This window comes from Hyla sarda, chromosome 2 (assembly GCF_029499605.1).
Source record: "Hyla sarda isolate aHylSar1 chromosome 2, aHylSar1.hap1, whole genome shotgun sequence".
Lineage (NCBI taxonomy): Eukaryota > Metazoa > Chordata > Amphibia > Anura > Hylidae > Hyla > Hyla sarda.
Genome location: NC_079190.1, coordinates 31,513,188 through 31,534,533, shown reverse-complemented (window position 1 = coordinate 31,534,533; position 21,346 = coordinate 31,513,188).

Sequence of the window (21,346 nt, the reverse complement as noted above, 5' to 3'; positions counted from 1 at the left end):
AAGCAAAGTCGGACGTAGCAGAAGGTCGGGGGCAGGCGGCAAGGTTCGTAGTCAGGGGAGATAGCAGAAGTTCTGGTACACAGGTTTTTAAACACACAAAATGCTTTCACTAGGCACAAGGGCAACAAGATCCGGCAAGGAAGTGCATGGGAGGAGGTTAGATATAGTCAGGGACCAGGTGGGAGCCAATTAAGCTAATTGGGCCAGGCACCAATCATTGGTGCACTGGCCCTTTAAGTCTCAGGGAGCTGGCGCGCGCGCGCCCTAGAGAGCGGAGCCGCGCGCGCCAGCACATGACAGCAGGGGACGGGAACGGGTAAGTGACCTGGGATGCGATTCGCGAGCGGGCGCGTCCCGCTGTGCGAATCGCATCCCCAACGGCCATGACAGAGCAGCGCTCCCGGTCAGCGGAACTGACCGGGGAGCTGCAGGGAGAAAGACGCCGTGAGCGCTCCGGGGAGGAGCGGGGGCCCGGAGCGCTAGGCGTAACAGAAATGGCCCTTGTGTAGCTAACTACTACGTATATAGGGTTGGGCTGAGGGGGTGGGGAAGAGTGCAGACTGGGAGAGCATGGTAAGTGTGCTGTTACACCTTGTTCACACTGGTGTGGTGCTGTGCAGCGTCCGTTGCTGCCGTGGCGCCGTGTCTGTGGTGAGGTGCGACCCATAGACTGGTTTGAGTGGCATTGGGGCCGCTCTGCCAGTGGGTCGTTCCCCCCGTGGGCACTGGTGTCGCGGCGGCGGTGGTCGCCACCCAGTGCCACGCCATTTTATGCTAGAGACGTTAGGGACCCACTCTAAATAGGTGGCCTTGACGTGGCGAGTGGGCTTGTACTTTTTGATAAAAAATGTATACTAACAACCTGTTAGTTTTTGATATTATGCTGAGAAGCAATTAGATCATTATACAAGATTGTAGATGTGCGACCATGTCTGTTTCTTCTACCTGAATTCACAATTTCACATGCTGTTGTGCAAATGGAACAGAAAACAGGTGGAAATTATAGGCAATAAGCAAGACACTCCCAATAAAGGAGTGGTTCTGCAGGTGGTGGACACAGACCACTTCTTAGTTACAATGCTTCCTGGATGATGTTTTGGTCATTTTTGAATGCTGGTGGTGCTTTCACTCCAGTGGTAGCATGAGACGGAGTCTACAACCCACACAAGTGGCTCAGGTAGTGCAGCACATCCAGGATGGCACATCAATGTGAGCTGTGGCATGAAGGTTTGCTGTGTCTGTCAGCGTAGTGTTCAGAGTATGGAGACACTACCAGGAGACAGGCCAGGAGACGTGGAGGAGGCCGTAGGAGGGCATCAACCCAGCAGCAGGAACTCTACCTCTGCCTTTGTGCAAGGAGGAGCAGGAGGAGCACTGCCAGAGCCCTGCAAAATCACCTCCAGCAGCCCGCAAATGTGAATGTGTCCACTCAAGCGGTCAGAAACAGACTCCATGAGGGTGGCATGAGGGCCCGACGTCCACAGTTGGGGGTTGGCTTACAGCCCAACACCGTGCAGGACATTTGGCATTTGCCAGAGAACACCAAGATTGGCAAATTTGCCACTGGCGCCCTGTGCTCTTCACAGATGAAAGCAGGTTCACACTGAGCACATGTGACAGAGTCTGGAGACACCATGGGGAATGGTCTGCTGACTGCAACATCCTCCAGCATTACCAATTTGGCGGTGGGTCAGTAATGGTGTGGGGTTGCCTTTCTTTGGGGGCCGCACAGCCCTCCATGTGCTTGCCAGAGGTAGCCTGACTGCCACTAGGTACCGAGATGAGATCCTCGGACCCCTTGCGAGACCATATGCTGGAGCGGTTGGCCCTGGGTTCCTCCTAATGCAAGACAATTCTAGACCTCATGTGGCTGGAGTGTGTCAGCAGTTCCTGCAAGAGGAAGGCATTGATGCTATGGACTGGCCAGCCCGTTCCCCAGACCTGAATCCGATTGAGCACATCTGGGACATCATGTCTCGCTCCATCCACCAACGCCATGTTCCACCACAGACTGTGCATATGTTGGCAGATGCTTTAGTCCAGCTCTGGGAGGACATCCCTCAGGAGACCATCCCCCACCTCATCAGGAGCATGCCCAGGCATTGTAGGGAGGTCATACGGGCACGTGGAGGCCACACACACTACTGAGCTTCATTTTGACTTGTTTTAAGGACATTACATAAAGTTGGATCAGCCTGTAGTGTGGTTTTCCACTTTGATTTTGAGTGTGACTCCATATCCTGACCTCCATGGGTTGATTTGATTTCCATTGATAATTTTTGTGTGATTTTGTTGTCAGCGCATTCAACTATGTAAAGACAACAGTATTTCATACGATTAGTTCATTCATTCAGATCTAGGATGTGTTATATTAGTGTTTCCTTTATTTTTTTGAGCAGTTTATTAAAAGTTTAGTTTGCTGACAGGTACTCTATAACCCCTTAAGGACTTAGGACGTATGAGTACGTCCTAAGTCCGGTCCCTGTCTATAACAGCCGGGACCCGCGGCTAATAGCGCGCGGCCGCGATTGCTCAGCCACGCGCTATTAACCCTTCCGATGCGGCGCTCAAAGCTGAGTGCCGCATCGAAAGTGAAAGTAAATGCTTCCCGGCTGCTCAGTCGGGCTGATCGCGATGCCCCGATCAGCTACCCGGAGAGAAGAAGGTCCCTACCTTCTTCCGTCGGCGTCCCGGCTCTGATTGATTGCTCCATGCCTGAGTTACAGGCTGGAGCAATCAACCGCCGATTACACAGCTTGTTGCCATGCAACGGCAAGGCAACAATCTGTGTATGCAATCAGCCATTGCAAGCTCATAGGTCCCTATAGGAGCTATGAGCTCGCAAAAAAAAAGTGTAAAAAAAAAAGTTAACCCTTTCAGGTATTCCCTTCTGAATTAAAAGTTTAAATCACCCGGCATTTCTTAGTAACAAAATAAAACAGTGTAAATAAAAATAAAAATAAACATATGTGGTATCAACACGTGCGGAAATGTCCAAATTATAAAAATATACCACTTTTAAAACCGCACGTTCAATGGCGTACGCGCAAAAAAATTCCAAAGTCCAAAATAGCTCATTTTTATCATTTTTTATACCACAAAAAAGTGAATAAAAAGTGATCAAAAAGTCTGATCAGAACAAAAAATAGTACCAATAAAAACTTCAGATCACGGCGCAAAAATGAGCCCTCATAGCGCCCTGAACACAGAAAAATAAAAAAGTTATAGGGCTCAGAAAATTACAATTTTAAACGTATACATTTTCCTGCATGTATTTATGATTTTTTTTCTAAAGTAATACAAAATCAAACCTATACAAGTAGGGTATCATTTTAACCATATGGACCTACAGAATAAATATAAGGTGTAATTTGTACCGAAAAATGTACTGCGTAGAAACGGAAGCCCCCAAAATTTACAAAATGGCATTTTTTCTTCAAGTTTGTCGCACAATGAATTTTTTTTCTGTTTCGCCGTGGATTTTTCGGTAAAATGACTAATGTCACTGTAAAGTAGAATTGGTGGCGCAAAAAATAAGCCATAATACAGATTTGTAGGTGCAAAATTGAAAGGGTTATGATTTTTTAAAGGCAAGGAGGAAAAAACGAAAATGCAAAAACGTGAAATTGCTCAGTCCTTAAGGGGTTAATGTATCCTGTATAACAATAAGGTATAGGTATAACAAAATTCTTTCAGGGCAAAATATCTTCCAGCTGCATGATCACCAATGTTCCCTCTAAGGGTATGTTCACACGGCAGAATGTCTGCAATTCCGCAGAAATTCCATTCAGCAAAATGCTTGCTGAACGAAATTGTGGCAGAATTTCATCAGAATTTCTGTGTTCTGAGACTGTCTTATATTTTTGTGGAATGCAGAATTTCCGCAGCCAAATTCTTCCGCAGAATTCTGCATGTAAATTCTGCTATGTGAACATACCCTAAGTGTTACTATGGCAGTTAGGACCCAGGCACTGAGGACAAGCCACGCCCACAAATCATGTCCTCAGCCACACCCCTGGCCACTCTTTCATCAGGCCTGCACATGCAAAATGGGAATACCTCTTTAACAGCAATAACATCAGTCTGTGATCTACATTTATAAAGGAGACATACTGACTACAACCCCCATCATTACCACAATAGACCATATATGTGATTACATACAGTTATATCAGGTAACTGACAACAATCCCCATCATTACCACTACAGACCATATAAGAGATTACATACAGTTATATCAGGTGACGTTTTCTCTAGTTGGAGTCGGTCACTTTCCTTTTTCTTCTCTATCCGGCCCACACCGTCATAATGATTTCTTTCCGCTATGATTCCTCTCTGTAGAACCTGTCGGAAAAAACATTTCAGGCTCCTCATTTTTCCAAGACCTATAATGCCCCAAACCATTATAATGCCCCCCTTGGTGTCCCACATAGTAAAGTGGGTAAATAAGTGGTTTGGAAACTAGTCAGTAAGTCCCACCCAATAGGAAGTTTGGTCACTCCCGTAGGTAGACAGGGTCTTTCAGGTAGTTTTCCTATCACATAGGTGCACCGAGTAGGTAAGGCTGCCCCAGCGAGAGTTGCCCCTGTAAGTAAATCTTCTAGGTATGAAAACCCCTATATAAGCTATGTAGGTAGCCTGCCTATTAGCTTGGTAGTTAGTCCCATATTAGCTAGGCCGGAAAGTAGTAGATGGTCCCCCAGGTAGGAGCAGTTCCCCCACATTAGATAGGCAGCAGTTCCCCACATTAGATAAGCAGCAGTTCCCCCACATTAGGTAGGCAGCAGTTCCCAACACATTAGATAGTCAGCAGCCCTTCCCCCATGCCACATAGTAGGTGCTTCATTAGGAGAACTTGTAGGCCTCTGTAGGCCTGTTGGTCTAGTGGAGTAAGGGTGTTAACATCTGCATCCCTGGTGATCTAGAGGACTGAAAGGGTTAATGTTAATATTCCTGGTGGTCTATAGCAGTTAAGGGTTAATATCAGTATCTCTGGTGACCTAGGGCAGTGGGTGACTCAATATCAGTTGAGATTTGCAAGATGTGCAAAGGAAAAGTAGAGCAGTTGCCCCTAGCAACCAATCAGATTGTTCCTTTCATTTTTAAAAATGAAAGAAGCAGTTCTGATTGGTTGCTATGGGCAACTGCTCCACTATTCCGCTGCACAGGTTTTCATAAATGTCCCCCAGTAGGTTTTGATAAATCTCCCCCAGTGGTGGTCTAGAATGGTGATGGACTTAATGTAAGGATACTTAGTGGTCTAGGACAATGAAAGGATTTATGTCAGACTATGTCTAGGACAGTTAAAGAGGTAAAGATCCTCAGTATTCTAGGTTAGTGAAGAGGTTTGTGTCAGATTTCCTGGTGGTCTAGGGTAGTAAAAGGCTTAAAATGTTATAACTGCTGGTAGGTCAGTAAGTTGGATAATTTCAGTTTACCCGGTGGTCTAGGACAGTGAGGGGGTAAATGTATGGATCTTTGGTGGTCTAGGATGGTGATGAAGTTGATGATAGTGGGAAGAAAAACTCGATCCAGCACTAGTCTTTATTTGCAAGTCGGATACAGTTTGAGCACATGTGGGCTTTTAAAGTTAATGGTAGTTTACATGGTGGTCCAAGGCAGGGAAGCGGTTAATCTCAGAATCCCTAGTGGTCTAGGGTAATCTATGGGACAATGTATAGAATAATGATATGGGTGGTCTAGGGCAGTCAAGGGTATGATCTGCAGACAGTAAACTGACACTATAGCATTATGCCGACCAGACACCATGGTAGCCAGAGACCTTCTAAAGGCCCTTGTGCCTGCCTTAGGGTATGTTCACACAGTAGCAAAATGTGCTGAATGTCTGCTTGGAAAACACAGGCAGACATAACGAATATTTAAAAGTTCCGGCGGGCGCTAGGACCACTCGGAAATGTGTCTCATATAGACAGCAATGCATTCCTAAGCAAAATCTGCAGAAATAATAGACATGTCTATTCTTTCTGTGGATGCCGGAATCAGATGGAAACATCTGCAACAGAAATTCCACCATGTGATCATTGCAGCAGAATCCCATTGAAATGAATGCTGCAGCCGAATCTCCATGTTGAATTTTCCGACATATGAACATACCCTTATCAGATGATCTTATACAGTCTGCCTCAGGCAAGCTGTCCTAGAGGATCACCAATTTGTCAGTTCACTATAGTTGGAGCGGGATCCTGACATGATCCCACTCCATACCGGGCAGCCCCCTGCTGGTATCGATAACCAGGGGCCACAGCTGATCTTTATCCTGTTTCTTCAACTTGCTTTGATAGGCTGGAGAAGCAACGCGCCAAAAACAAAACAAAAAGCATAGCATTGACCATTGTTAGCAATCTAACGATTGCAGGTTATAGTTTCCTATGGGGAGGAAAAAAAGGGTTAAAAAAAGAGAATGTACTAAATGTAAATTAACATATTTGATATCACTGCATGCAGAAATGTCATAACTATTAAAATAAAAAAATAAAATGTAAAAAAAAAACGCACAGTCACTTACGTAGAAGTAATTACAATTACAAAAATACCAAAGTCCAGAATTGATGATTTTTGGTTACTTCATATCGCAGAAATAAAAACGAATAAAAAGCAATCAAAAAGTCCCATCAAAACAAAACTGGTACCAATAAAAATTGCAGATCAAGGCACAAAAAATGACCCCATACATCCACATATATGGAAAAATAAAAATGTTATAGAGGTAAGAAGGGGACAATTTTAAGCATTTTTTTAACCCCTTAACGACGAAGGACGTATATTTACGTCCTCCGCCGTCTCCCGCGATATGCCGCGGGGTCACGCAGTGACTCCGCTTCATATCGGGTCGGTCCTGGCGGCCATCAATGGCCGGGACCCGAGGCTAATACAGGACACCGATCGCGGTGATGCCCTGTATTAACCCTTCAGATGTGGCGATCAAAGCTGACTGCTGCGTCTGAAGTGAAAGTGAAAGTAACCCGGCTGCTCAGTCGGGCTGTTCGGGACCGCCGCGGTGAAAACGCGACGTCCCGAACAGCTTACAGGACACCGGGAGGGCCCTTACCAGTGGCGTTGCGACCCGGGTGCAGGGGGTGCGGCCCGCACCGGGTGACACCAACCTAATGGGGTGACACCAAGATGTTCCGCAGCCCCCCCCCCTCCCCAGCTACACCGACACCCCCCATCTGTGCCCGACCGACCTCCCATCCGTCGTCCGTCAGCACCCCCCCCCCTGCGCTGTGTGTGCGGTGCGCCCGTCCGTCAGCAACCCCCCTCTTTCACCTGCACTGTGCGCCCGTCCGTCATCACACCCCCCCTCACCTTCTCCAGCATTGTGCCCGGCCTCCGATCCCATGTCTGCGCCGGCCTGACGTCACACCGCATGGCCGCGCAGGAGGACGTCAGTTACGTCACTCGCACGGCGCCCGGTGAGAAGGAGCGCTGCGCTGGATGGGTGAGTGTGTGTGTCTGTCTCTCTGTCTGTCTCTATTTATGCTTGTGTGTGTGAGACTCTGTGTGTGTGTGTGTGACTGTGTGCATGTGACTGTATGTATGTGACTGTGTGTGTGACTGTGTGTGTTTGTGTGACTCTCTGAGTGTGTGTGTGACTGTGTGTGTTTGTGCGACTCTGTGTGCTTGTGTGACTGTGTGTGTGACTGTGTGTGTCTGTCTGTGAGTGTGTGTCTCTCTGACTGTGTGTGTTTGTGTGTGTGTCTCTCTGTGTTGTATGTGTTTTTTGTGTGTGTGTGTGGGGGTGGGGGGGGGGTATAACCAGCAATCTATTGTGGGGAGACTTTGACCCATTATGGGGAACCTGCAAGGGAACATGCGGCCTAATGTGGGGAAACTACTACCAAATGTGGGGAGTCTATACTACCAAATGTGGGGAATCTGTGCTACCTAATGTGGGGAATCTGTGCTACCAAATGTGGGGAGTCTATACTACCAAATGTGGTGAGTCTATGCTACCTAATGTGGGGAGTCTATGATACCTAATGTGGGGAATCTGTGCTACCTAATGTGGGGAATCTGTGCTACCAAATGTGGGGAATCTGTGCTACCGAATGTGGGGAATCTGTGCTACCGAATGTGGGGAATCTGTGCTACCTAATGTGGGGAAATTGCTACCTAATGTGGGGTAACTGGTACCTACCTAATGTGGGGGAACTGGTACCAAATGTGGGGAATCTATGCTGCCTAATGTGGGGAACAGATGCTACCTAATGTGGGGAAACTGCGACCTACCTAATGTGGGGGGGAACTGCTGCCTACCTAATGCTCCCCCCTGGCAGTAGCACCCTCATCATCCACCAGCAACACCCCCCCCCCCCATCAGCACCTCCATCAGCAGATCCTGATGGTGGATGATGGCGGTGCTCCTGCCAGGAGGATGATCCTGCCGATGGATGATGGGGGTGATACTGCCAGGGGGGATGGCTAGTAGCACCCTCATCATCCTCCAGCAACACCCCCCCAGTAGTAGCACCCCCATCATCCACTAGCAACACCACCAATACCCCCCTCCCGTGGTAATAGCATCAGCTAACGGATGTTGAGGGGTGTTACTGCGGTTGTGGTATTATATTCAGAGGGTGCACTGTATGGCAACGTTATATTCAGAGGGCGCAGTTTGTGGTAGTATTATATTCAGAGGGCGCAGTGGGTGGTAGTATTATATTCAGAGGGCGCAGTTTGTGGTAGTATTATTAGAGATGAGCAAACTTACAGTAAATTCGATTTGTCATGAACTTCTCTGCTCGGCAGTTGATGACTTTTCCTGCGTAAATTAGTTCAGCCTTCAGGTGCTCCGGTGGGCTGGAAAAGGTGGATACATTCCTAGGAAAGAGTCTCCTAGGACTGTATCCACCTTTTCCAGCCCACGGGAGCACCTGAAAGCTGAACTAATTTATGCAGGAAAAGTTATCAACTGCCGAGCAGAGAAGTTTGTGACGAGTTGAATTTACTATAGTTTGCTCATCTCAAAGTATTATATTCAGAGGGCGCAGTGGGTGGTAGTATTATATTCAGAGGGTACAGTATGTGGCAGTATTATATTCTGGGGTACAGTATGTGGTAGTATTATATTCAGTGGGTACAGTGTGTGGCGGTATTATATTCAGAGGGTACAGTATGTGGTAGTATTATATTCAGTGGGTACAGTGTGTGGCGGTATTATATTCAGGGGTACAGTATGTGGCAGATTTATATTCAGAGTGTACAGTATGTGTTGGTATTATATTCAGAATGTACAGTGTGTGGTAGTATTATATTCAGTGGGTATGGTGTATGGAAGGTTTATAATCAAAGAGTATAGTGTATAGTAGTATTATATTTAGAGGATACAGTGTCTGTCAGGTTTATAATAATACTTGTTTTCATATAGAGGATGTTAATGCGCTGACATAGTGAGGAGACGTCTGGGCGTCACATTCTGCAGAGAGAAGTTTTAGCTTGAACAAGTCCCGGCGGTATGTACCATCTGAATTAGATAAGGAAAGACTATAGAGAAGACGTCACCTGTAGTCACTGATATCATTGTGTATTCTCCTCACTATAGAGAAGACGTCATCTGTAGTCACTGATATCATTGTGTATTCTCCTCACTATAGAGAAGATGTCACCTGTAATCACTGATATCATTGTGTATTCTCCTCACTATAGAGAAGATGTCACCTGCAGTCACTGATATCATTGTGTATTCTCCTCACTATAGAGAAGACGTCACCTGTAGTCACTGATATCATTCTGTATTCTCCTCTCTACATCAGAGCTGTAGTCACTTGTCAGTTCTACAGTTATGGTCAGTGAAACTACAACTCCCAGCATAACCTCACCACTGCATAAAGGAGTACTCTACTGGAAAACATTTTTTTTAATCAGCTGGTGCTACAAAGTTAAACAGATTTGTAAATTACTTCTATTTAAAAATCTTAATCCTTCCAGTACTTATTAGCTGCTGTATAAGCGATTCACAGGAAGTTATTTTCTTTTTTAATTTATTTTCTGTCTGACCACAGTGCTCTGTGCTGACACCTCTGTCCATGTCAAGAACTGTCCATAGTAGGAGCAAATCCCCATAGCAAACCTATCCTGCTCTGGACAGTTCCTGACATGGACAGAGGTGTCAGCAAATAGCACTGTGGTCAGACTGGAAAGAACCACACAACTTCATGGGGAGCATACACCAGCTTATAAGTACTGTAAGTATTAAGATTTTAAATAGAAGTAATTTAAAAATCTGTTTAACTTTCTGGCACCAGTTGATATAAAAGTAAATGTTTTCCAGTGGAGTACCCCTTTAAGTAATTCTGGGAGCTGTATATTTCAATGGTGAAAACTTCTTTAACACTTTCCTATTCTGTGGCAACTGGTATATCTGATTATTATACTGGAATTTCTCACAATGCGCTACAACAGTGGTGTCTGTCACAACAGGCTAAAAACTTACTGGGGGGAGGGGGGAGGTATGGGGGTGACACCATTTTCTACCGCACCGGGTGACACCAACCCTAGCAACCCTAGTGTTCACATGATCGTGCTGAGAGTTATCAGGAAGAACATAAACCAATGTCAGTCCCAGGAAATGTTGGAAAGGGAGCATCAGGGGACTAGAAAGGTTAGCATTACATTGCTGTGAGTTGTTGAGTGTCATCTCTATATTTTTTATGCAAATATGGCCTTGTGAAAAAAAGAATTGCATGTCAACATTTAAAGGGGTTGTCCATTTAAAGGGGTTTTATTTTTTTATTTTTATTTTACACCTGGCTAAAGGCACATAAAGGATAAAAAACCAAATCATACTCTCCTGCCCTAATCCCCTGCATCTTCCAGTTTGAGGTCATCCAGTCCCTACTCAGTCTTCACCAGTCACATGCACATACTGCTCCTCTCAGATGAAGGAAGAAAAGATGGGAACCAGATGATGTCAGACCAGGATCTATGGAGGTTTGGGGTGGGTCAGTATAGCTCTTTTTTTTAATGCTTCCCCAATGTAAAAGATTTTACCTTTTCTGTCCCCAGACAACCCCTTTAGAATTGGTTTACATATCACATACTGTATACTAGGACCCTTTAATAACTTTACTGCTAATGGTAATTATCCAATTTTCTGTCATTTAGACAAGATAATATTCTTACCGTGGATCTTTTACAATTGTTCCCTATGAAGTACAGTGAGCTAATTCCCCTAAAAGGTTTCCTGCAGTTATGGTGTGGGAGCCGGCTGCCTTATCTGCTCCATAATATTGTGTTTACACAATCACTTCCATTTACTGTTCTCTTCAGGAAACAGAGTGCCTGTACGTCGGCCTATGAATATCCCAGAATATCCAATAAACCGTATTCGTTTTTATATTTTGACCTTGAATCTGTACAGAAATGATTCATTTATTGGCGAGTAATCGCTCTTCTTATATAGGACACTCTATTCCTACAAAAGTTTGTTTTATTTGTAGAATAGTGAAGATTCAAAAATATATGGGTAAAAAGTACAGAAGAGTTAAAGAAAATGCAAGAAAAAAAATGATATAAATATAAAATCTTTGTCTTTGTTTTCTTTCTAGGTTAAGAATATTTCCTATTTATAAATATGAGGTTACTTATAACATGGGTAAAGGGAGCCCCCAGGTAATTTTTTGCATCGGGGCCCTGTGGTTTCCATCTACACCCCTGCGCACGACCGCTGCGCATTGATACAGCATTGGGGGCTACGGTTAACAGCAGAAAGGGGCGTACAACAACTGTATAGTGGCAAATTGTGCCCCGGCCCATATAGTTGTTGTAGGCCCCTCTTTGCTAATATTTCCCCCCCATTTAGTTGCAGGCCTCTCTGAGAGGTGCCCAGGCCTACCACAACTATGGGGGCAACTATTAACAGAGGGGCCTACCACAACTATGGGGGCAACTATTAACAGAGGGGCCTACCACAACTATGGGGGCAACTATTAACAGAGGGTCCTACCACAACTATGGGGGCAACTATTAACAGAGGGGCCTACCAAACTATGGGGGCAACCATTCCCAAAGGTTGTGCCCCCTATGATCAGACACTTATGCCCTATCCACAGGAGTTAAAAAGTAGTGGCGTATCCCTTTAAGATCTCTGAAAGATTTCTATGACTGAAAATGCTCAACATCTATTGCCTGCTTATACGTATCAACTGTACTAATGACATGTTTTAGTTGGATTTCCCCTTTAAAGAGGACCTGTCCATTCTTCTAAGTAATTAGGAGGGTTATCCAGTTTAGTAAGCTCATCTATATACACCATTTTAAAGGGGTATTCCGCCCCTAGACTTCTTATCCCCTAGCCAAAGGATGGGGGATAAGATGTCTGATCGCAGGGGTCCCACTGCTGGGGATCCCCCCGATCTCCCTGCTGCACCAGACGTTCGTTTAGAGCATCGAGTGCAGCGCCGGAGGCTCATGACGTCACGGACACGCCCCATCAATGCAAGTCTATGGGAGGGGGCGTGACGCCCCCTCCCATAGACTTGCACTGAAGGGGCATGATCGTGACATCATGAGTCGCCGATGTTCCATACACGGGATGTCTGGCGTGCCACAGTTGAGATCCCAGGAGGGCCCGCTCCTTTGGATTGGAGATAAGATGTCTAGGGGTGGAGTACCCCTTTAAGTGAATTTTAAGTTAACAAAGGGAGGTCCTGCTCGTCTCTTGGTCAGAATGAAGAGCGGTCACAAAGAGAATCTCCAGACCTGGAGGACCTGTCCTGTCCTGTATTACATAGACAACCCACTCGATCGAATGGGCTGACTGTAATGCTTCATTTTTCCATGTGGGGCCGCTGCATGGAAAAGTAACACATATGAAAGACAATATCCAGGGGGTATCAGCAAGCACTTTGTGATTAGCTTATTGACAAAAGACCCTCTAACAAGTAGGGATTGTCCAAAGTAAAGAACCCCTTTTAGATTGGTTAGATCACTGTAGAGAACAGATGTAGCCTCGATGGATGGATTACCAGTAGAAGCAGCTACATGTGAGAATAAAAACTGGATATCATATAGGATGCTCCTTAATATTATTCATTTGTCACTGAGTCTGACCTTGGAGCTCTCTGGGATAAGATATTGTAGGCAGCAAAACGAAGAGCTCTTGATCCCTAAAAATTCTTGTTAGACAATAATGGAATGAAATAGGTTGAAATGACTTCCTGCTATGAAAACTCCATCGTGCGGAGCCATTGGAAGCTGAACATTGCGAAGGGCAACATTTTAGTGGCATTACATAAAGCCTAAACAAATGGTTGAGTATACTTTGATGTAGCTTGGATATGGAGGACCTGCAATAGTTTTCTAATTTTTTCTGATGGGATCTGCACATGTCTAACTCGAAAGTGCTATTTTTTCCAACATAACACAATAAGTCCGAAAAAAAAAAAGAGGTACCCCGAGTGCTCTGTTGATGATTCTGACTGGCAGATTACTTTCATGTTTTCCCAATATTAATATATGTTATTGAAAGGACATAGCAGATAAAGAATGTTCAGTACAATATTTATTATGATTATATGTCTATAGGCTTCGTCTTATAAAGTGAGATGGAGATTGCAGGGAGTTGTGGAGGAAAGCGCACTCGGATATGGACACTTAAAGGGGGTACTCCAGTGAATTTTTTATTTTTTTGTTTTGTTATATCAACTGGTGCCAGAAAGTTAAACAGATTTGTAAATTACTTCTATTAAAAAAAAATCTTAATCCTACCAGTACTTATCAGCTGCTGTATAATACACAGGAAATTCTTTTCTTTTTGAATTGCTTTTCTGTCTGACCACAGTGCTCTCTGCTGACACCTCGGGCCATGTCAGGAAGTGTCCAGAGCAGGAGCAAATCCCCATAGCAAACCTCTCCTTCTCTGGACAGTTCCCGGCATGGACAGAGGTGTCAGCAGAGAGCACTGTGGTCAGACAGACAAGAAATTCAAAAAGAAAAGAACTTCCTCTATAGTATACAGCAGCTGATAAGTACTGGAAGGATTAAGATTTTTAAATAGAAGTCATTTACAAATCTGTTTAACTTTCTGACATGAGTTGATTTTAAAAAAAAAATGCTTTCCACTGGAGTACCCCTTTAACTCTTGAATTTCTTCAAAACACATGCTAAAAAAATACAGCACATTATGAAAAATAATTCAGAAACAATACTATTTTAACTCAAGTTGTCTTACATTCCACTACAGAGCAATAGTTCAGGGACACTGCACTAGGCGTGGCCCAAAGCCCTTCAAGGTCCTAGTATACTATTATGAGGCCCTGGAACACCTTATCCCTAAAGTCTCTGTTTCTCCATTCTTCACCTCTTTTCATTCAGCAATGGACTGGGATTAAACATTGGGACATGATAAAGGGGTACTCTGGTGGAAAACTATTTATTTTTTTAGTTTTATCAACTGGTGCCAGCAAGTTCAACAGATTTGTAAATTACTTTTATTTAAAAAATCTTAATCCTTCCAGTACTTATCAGCTGTTGAATGCTCCAGAGGAAGTTGTGTAGTTCTTTTCTGTCAGACCACAGTGCTTTCTGCTGACACCTCTGTCCATGTCAGGAACTGTCCAGAGCAGGAACAAATCGCCATAGCAAACCTCTCCTGCTCTGGACAGTTCCTGACATGGACAGAGGTGTCAACAGAGAGCACTGTGGTCAGACTGGAAAGAACTGCATAACTTCCTCTGGAGCATACAGCAGCTGATAAGTACAAGAAGGATTAAGATTTTTAAATAGAAGTAATTTACAAATCTAGAAAAAAAATCGAAATCTCAGCTCACCTGGGACTTGCGCGGCTACCTCCAGACAAGTAGAAAAAGCAAAAAAGCAAGCAAGTAGAAGTACAACGTCCGTCTTTATTCAGGGTTCTTCCTTAAAAGCCTTCACGGTGGCAGACAAACAATGAACATATCAAAAATATGAAATATTGCACAAACAGAGGGGGGTCCCAAGCATGCTTGGGACCCCCCTCTGTTTGTGCAATATTTCATATTTTTGATATGTTCATTGTTTGTCTGCCACCGTGAAGGCTTTTAAGGGAGAACCCTGAATAAAGACGGACATTTTACTTCTACTTGCTGGCTTTTTTGCTTTTTTCTAATTTACAAATCTGTTTAACTTTCTGGAGCCAGTTGATTAGAATTTTTTTTTCCCACCGGAGTACCCATTTTAGCGGCTCAGCTCCGCATCCTTGACATCAGCCTGTTCATTTTGCAGGACTGAAAAAAGCTGCAGACCACAATGGCACAGGTGTAGCATCTACAAAGGCAGATTATGCAACTGCTATGGGATAGCGGGGCCCAACTGCATTTGTGTGGTCTGCCTGTATGGGCCCCTGGACCACCTACTACAAGCCACTCCCTTTCTGCACTATGCTGACAGCGCAGCAGAACTCACTCTGAAAGGGCGGAGCTTGATCCAGCGGCACATTGGCGATCCCCTACCAGGTATGCTGCTAGATCAGACCCAATTGCACTAAAGATGAGTTGCCGGCGTAGAAGGAGAAAAAGTCCCACATTTTTGTACACAAATTAGTGAGGTTTTTACACCAAACCCTAGGCATACAAGCATAATACATCCCCCCCCCCCCCCCCATGAATTTGGCTGATCTAGATAAACAATGTAAATTCCTCCTTACATTTCACATTTATTGTAAGATTTATAGAATGTAATTCTCTTCTTTCTACAGAACCTCTGTGTCATAACTCCTGCCGGTTATGATGACGTTCCCCTTCACCGAGCGGTGTGTGTACCGGGAGAAATTTATCCCTTTATCTTACAGCTATAAATCCTCAACACCTACAAAACTCTGTAAGGTAGGTCACGTAATTCATCATTCACTGTTCTGTCCTTTTTGTTCTCTTGGTGAGGATTAGAATGCGTTGTTTTGTAAGACCCACAGACAAATCAATACAATAGAAATCTGAATGTTTTTAAAGGGATACCGAAACTTGACATAAAATGTTAGGAAGAGCTGAAAAAGTGTAATTATACTTTTCCAGAACCAGATTTAGGTTGGGTGGTAAATTTGCTAGGGTCTCCACCTCTTAGGGCATTGTTTCCCAAACAGTATCCCTTTAGCTATTGCACAACTACAACTTCTTGCATGCCTGGACAGCTTTCGGCTGGGACCACCATCCCACATTTAGAATGCAGCCGCCCTCTATCACTTTACCAGAGCAGTTGGCTGCTGGGAGCAGATGTGCCACATACAGGCACGTTTACTAGAAGACAGCTTCATGTATCTGCTATTCATAGTTATTGCAGTATGTGAGAGGAACGTAAGTGGCAACCAAATGGAGAACATAACATCAGCAATTTTTCCATCACCATTAAGCAGCAAAATTGTTATCCCTTACATGTAGATTTCATCCCTGTATGTAAAAAGGGGAAAATCCATTGCTTTTCTACAACAGAATGAATTGAAAAACCACAGCATGTTTTTGGGTGATCTGCAGGATGGTGCAGGCAGGTGCACTGATGTTATTGTGCCGCTGCACTGTCGTAGATTGTGATTTGCCATAGATTGTGATGGAGTGACTCAGCAGTTTTCCTTGCTCGAGCGCTCCGCCTCCATTACATTCTATAGGCTAAAGGCTTCCCAGGCATGCTGGGAGTTGTAGTTTAGCTGATGGGACCACAACTCCCAGCATGCCCAGACAGCTGAAGGCTGCGTGGTGATGCTGGGAGTTGTAGTGCAGTGAAGGCACCACAACTCCCAGCATCACCATGCAGCCTTCAGCTGCCTGGGCATGCTGGGAGTTGTGGTCCCATTAGCTAAACTACAACTCCCAGCATGCCCGGGCAGCCTTCAGCGGTCTGGGCATGCTGGGAGTTGTAGTCCTTTTGCTGTCTAATCTAAGCTAAACTACAACTCCCAGCATGCCCTGACAGCCTTCAGCTGTCTGGGCATGCTGGTATTTGTGGTCCCATCACTGCACTACAACTCCCAGCATGCCTGGGCAGCCTTTAGCTATCTGGGCATGCTGGGAGTTGTAGTTTCTTCGCTGTCTAATCTAAGCTAAACTACAACTCCCAGCATGCCCTGGCAGCCTTTAGCTGTCTGGGCATGCTGGGAGTGGTAGTCCTTTTGCTGTCTAATCTAAGCTAAACTACAACTCCCAGCATGCCCTGGCAGCCTTTAGCTGTATGGGCATGCTGGGAGTTGTTGTCCTCAACTACAACTCCCATGCTGGGAGTTGTGGTGCCTAACCCCCTTTCACTTTTAATACTAAACTATGCTAAATTACAACCTACACTAATCTACGGCTACGCTACCTACCTACACTATTTGTGTAGTGCTGCGCATGCGCAGTACTACTTTAGCTGCGCCCGCTGCTCTACTTTCTGTTCCCCGTTCCCTGAGAGTTAACAGGGGACGGGGAGCAGAGCAGCGGGCGGGGAGGCAAGTGGTTGTCAGCGCTATCGGGCATAGGGATCCCGATAGCGCTGTCAAGCGATCACGCTGGCGGGTGACAAGCTGATAACGCCGCTATCGGGCATAGGGATCCCGATAGCAGTGGCGAATGAGCGCGCTGGCGGGTGACAATAAAACAGTAAAAGTATTAGCTTCTCTGGCCCGATACTGCTCTCGGAATTGGGCCACAAAGGCCATGAGAGCTCCGTGCAGCTTCGGGCTATCACAGGGAGAGATCCTCTCCCTGTGATAGCCCAAGTGAGACTGCAACAAAAAACGTGGTCTCAAATGGCTGGAGGTGCACCTCCAGCCATTTGAGACCACGTTTTTTGTTGTTGTTTGTAAATTTATACGTGGAGGTGTGTAAACTCCATATGTTAATGCGCCTTGAACATTTTCCAGGCAGCATTAGGGTTGCACCTGTGAGGCCATGCACCTATATCAGCCAACTTGGGTGGGGCTTGTAGCCTCTCTCCCCCCTTCCATTGTATGTGTGCTCAGTCACGCTGGAGGGAACTGGGAGCAGGCTGCATGTCGACCTAGTGCTGCTGTAATTGCCCACTGGCCCCTGGTTTTTGCTTATTACGCACAGGTAGGTTAGCGTTAGGTCCCGTGCCATCTGAGAAACCTTGGCGTTGGTGTGCGGGCTCTGGTGTGTCCTTAATATAAGGATACACTGGCGAATGTCTCAATTTTAACATCAGTGTTGAGGGATTAGCCAATGTCATTGTATACATCCACCACAGTAGTGCACCTACATTTCTGTATTGTATTATCCCAAGTGAGACTGCTGTGAGCTGCGATGCCTGATGATTAAATATGTCACGTGACACTCGCAAACCCCCCCCCCAGCCCCCGCAGTAACCAATGGTTGGGGGGTGGTGTGCGAGTGTCAGCCTATAGAATGTGATGGAGGCGGAGCGCTCGAGCAGGGAAAACTGCTGAGTCACTCCATCACAATCTATGGCAAATCACAATATACGGCAGTGCACCGGTCAGCAAATCACTGGCTGCAGTGAATTCCCACCTCGGCTGGCAAGAGACTGAGCAGCAGTGTGATATACTGAGCCTGGGCGACCAATACCTTGGGTTATGAGAGGAACATGTTGGACATGATTTTGGTTATGTTATGTCAATTACCAAAATCTGTCAACCAACCCTTCATTGTATCAAATTTTTTACAGATATCAAAGCAACACCATCATATGGGAGTACATGGCTAAACAAATTCGAGCTTTTTCTGGGCACTGGGTCACCAAAGTAGGAGTTTGGACACAGTTAATGTCCAAAAAGGATTTTATTGCACTCAAAACAACGTGTTTCTGGTCCGAAAAGGACCCTTCCTCAGGTAAGGTGCTTGCTTGAATTATCTCCCCACCGGATCAGCAAGGCTAATACCGGACGAGCCGAGGCTGCAGGTTCCCAACTACACTCAAGATGTCTTCTTAGGTGTTGTGCTCTGAGCGCAACCTTACTTGGTAAGTGGTTTTCCATCTACCAATTTATTGTTACTGTGACGTACTTCACCAGGGGCACGTATAGCCTTTTTTCTTTTTCTCTGCTAGATATCTTTTTTCTTGAAATTCATAGAGATCTGCGATGCCCAAATACAAAACATATGCAAAAAAACTGTGTCACCAAGGTAAAAAAACACTTAAACTTTTAATAATACAGCTGTTAAAAATCGTACTTAGTAGGAGTAATACCAAAATTATGTAAATACTATAGTAAATATTATTCAACTGGACAAGATATAATTAACAACAGCAAAAGAAGACCCCAGAAAAATAATACAACTGTGGACCTCAGGGTACCAACAACTCAGTACCCTCGTCCCAACGTGTTTCACCAGTTTAGTTTTTTACTGGATCATCAGGGAACACACACATTCGGGGATAAGAATATAGAATACCATTCACTATCAGCCATTAACAACCACAAAAGTGGATCTCAGTAGATGTGCAGGAAAGTGTCAACAAAAAACATTGTGTAGATAGAAATAATTAATGTCAGATACAAATCAATAACTCCAACTAATAGAAAGAAAGGTCATAATACAAAGAAAAGATGCCAGCCCATGGACAGGCCGCTCACCGCACCCCTAGACCCTAGATGATAGTGGATATGAAGGTGCACAATATATTTTTCAACAAGAAAATAACAAACAATATATATAAAACTAAACGTGTGTATGTATGTAAGTGTATATGTTCCAGCATCACGTCCAAACGGCTAAAGATATTAACATGAAACTTGGCCACATGTTACTTATATGTCTACAACAAACATAGGATAGGTGATTTAACCCTTACTCGCCCCCATTTGCCAGGGGTGGGTTTTATGTTTAAAGTCCCATACAAGTCAATGGGAAATATATGTTACTGTATAACTTCCAAACGGCTGGAGATATTTCGATAATACTTGGTCACATGTTACTTATATGTCCACTTAAAATATAGGATAGTTAATTTAACCCTTAACCACTCCCATTTGTGAGGGTCAGGGTTTTTGTTTAAATTCCCATGCTAATCAATGGGAAATGTATGTTCCCACATAACTTCCGTACGGCTGGAGATATTTCAATACCTGGTACACATATTACGGGTCGGGATAGGAGGTCGGGATAGGAGGACGGGATATGAGGACGGGATAGGAGGACGGAATAGGAGGTCGGGATAGGAGGTCATGATAGGAGGTTGGGATAGGAGGTTGAGATAGGAGGTCAGGATAGATGGACTGGATAGGAGGAAGGGATAGGAGGTCGGGATAGCAGGTCGAGATAGTAGGTCAAGATAGGAGGACGGGATAGGAGGTCGAGATAGGAGGTCGAGATAGGAGGTCGGGATAGGAGGTCGGGATAGGATGTTCTCCTGACAACGAGGAACAAGAACAATGTGTCTGATTTATCTATGCATGTCCTTGTCTAAATTACTAAAAAATGTTGTGTCCCGGACTACGTCAGACTGATCTTCTGTGCCTTTGGTTTAATATTCGGAGATGATTAATGTTCTCCGCGAATGTCGCACATCCTGACTAAGAAACCTGTCTTCTAATAATTAATACATGTTAATGAGCTCCTCTATTTTCTTTATTTCACCTTCAACAACCTCTGCTCTTAATTGACTTGTACTTTGTCATGATGGTATCCATGCAGGTTGGGATAGGAGGTCATGATAGGAGGTCGGGATAGGAGGTTGGGATAGGAGGTTGAGATAGGAGGTCAGGATAGATGGACTGGATAGGAGGAAGGGATAGGAGGTCGGGATAGCAGGTCGAGATAGTAGGTCAAGATAGGAGGACGGGATAGGAGGTCGAGATAGGAGGTCGGGATAAGAGGAAGTCGAGATAGGAGGTCAGGATAGGAGGTCGGGATAGGAGGTTAGGATAGGAGGTCGGGATAGGAGTTCGGGATAGGAGGTCAAGATAGGAGGAAGGGATAGGAGGTCAGGATAGATGGACAGGATAGGAGGTTGGGATATGAGGTCAGGATAGGAGGTCGGGATGGCAGGACGGGATAGGAGGACAGGATAGGAGGTTTAGATATGAGGACGGGATAGGAGGTTGGGATAGGAGGTCGGGATAGGAGGTCGAGATAGGAGGATGGGATAGGAGGTCAGGATATGAGGAAAATATGTGAGGATGGCATATGAGGGTGAGATATGATGATGAATTGGAGGTCGGGATAGGAGGTCGGGATATGAGGACAGGATATGGGGTTGGGATATGATGTGAAGTCAAAAGTTTCCTCCTTTGTTTATTTTCCTCCCCAACAAGGATTAGGAAGGAAAAACCGGGCATCGCCGGGTACTCAGCTAGTATATATATATAGAAAAGAAAAATCACAGGTAGGGGCACTCACGGTTACATACAGGTTAAAGACATCAAAAGAGACATCAGGTTACAACATGGAAGGGTGCGGA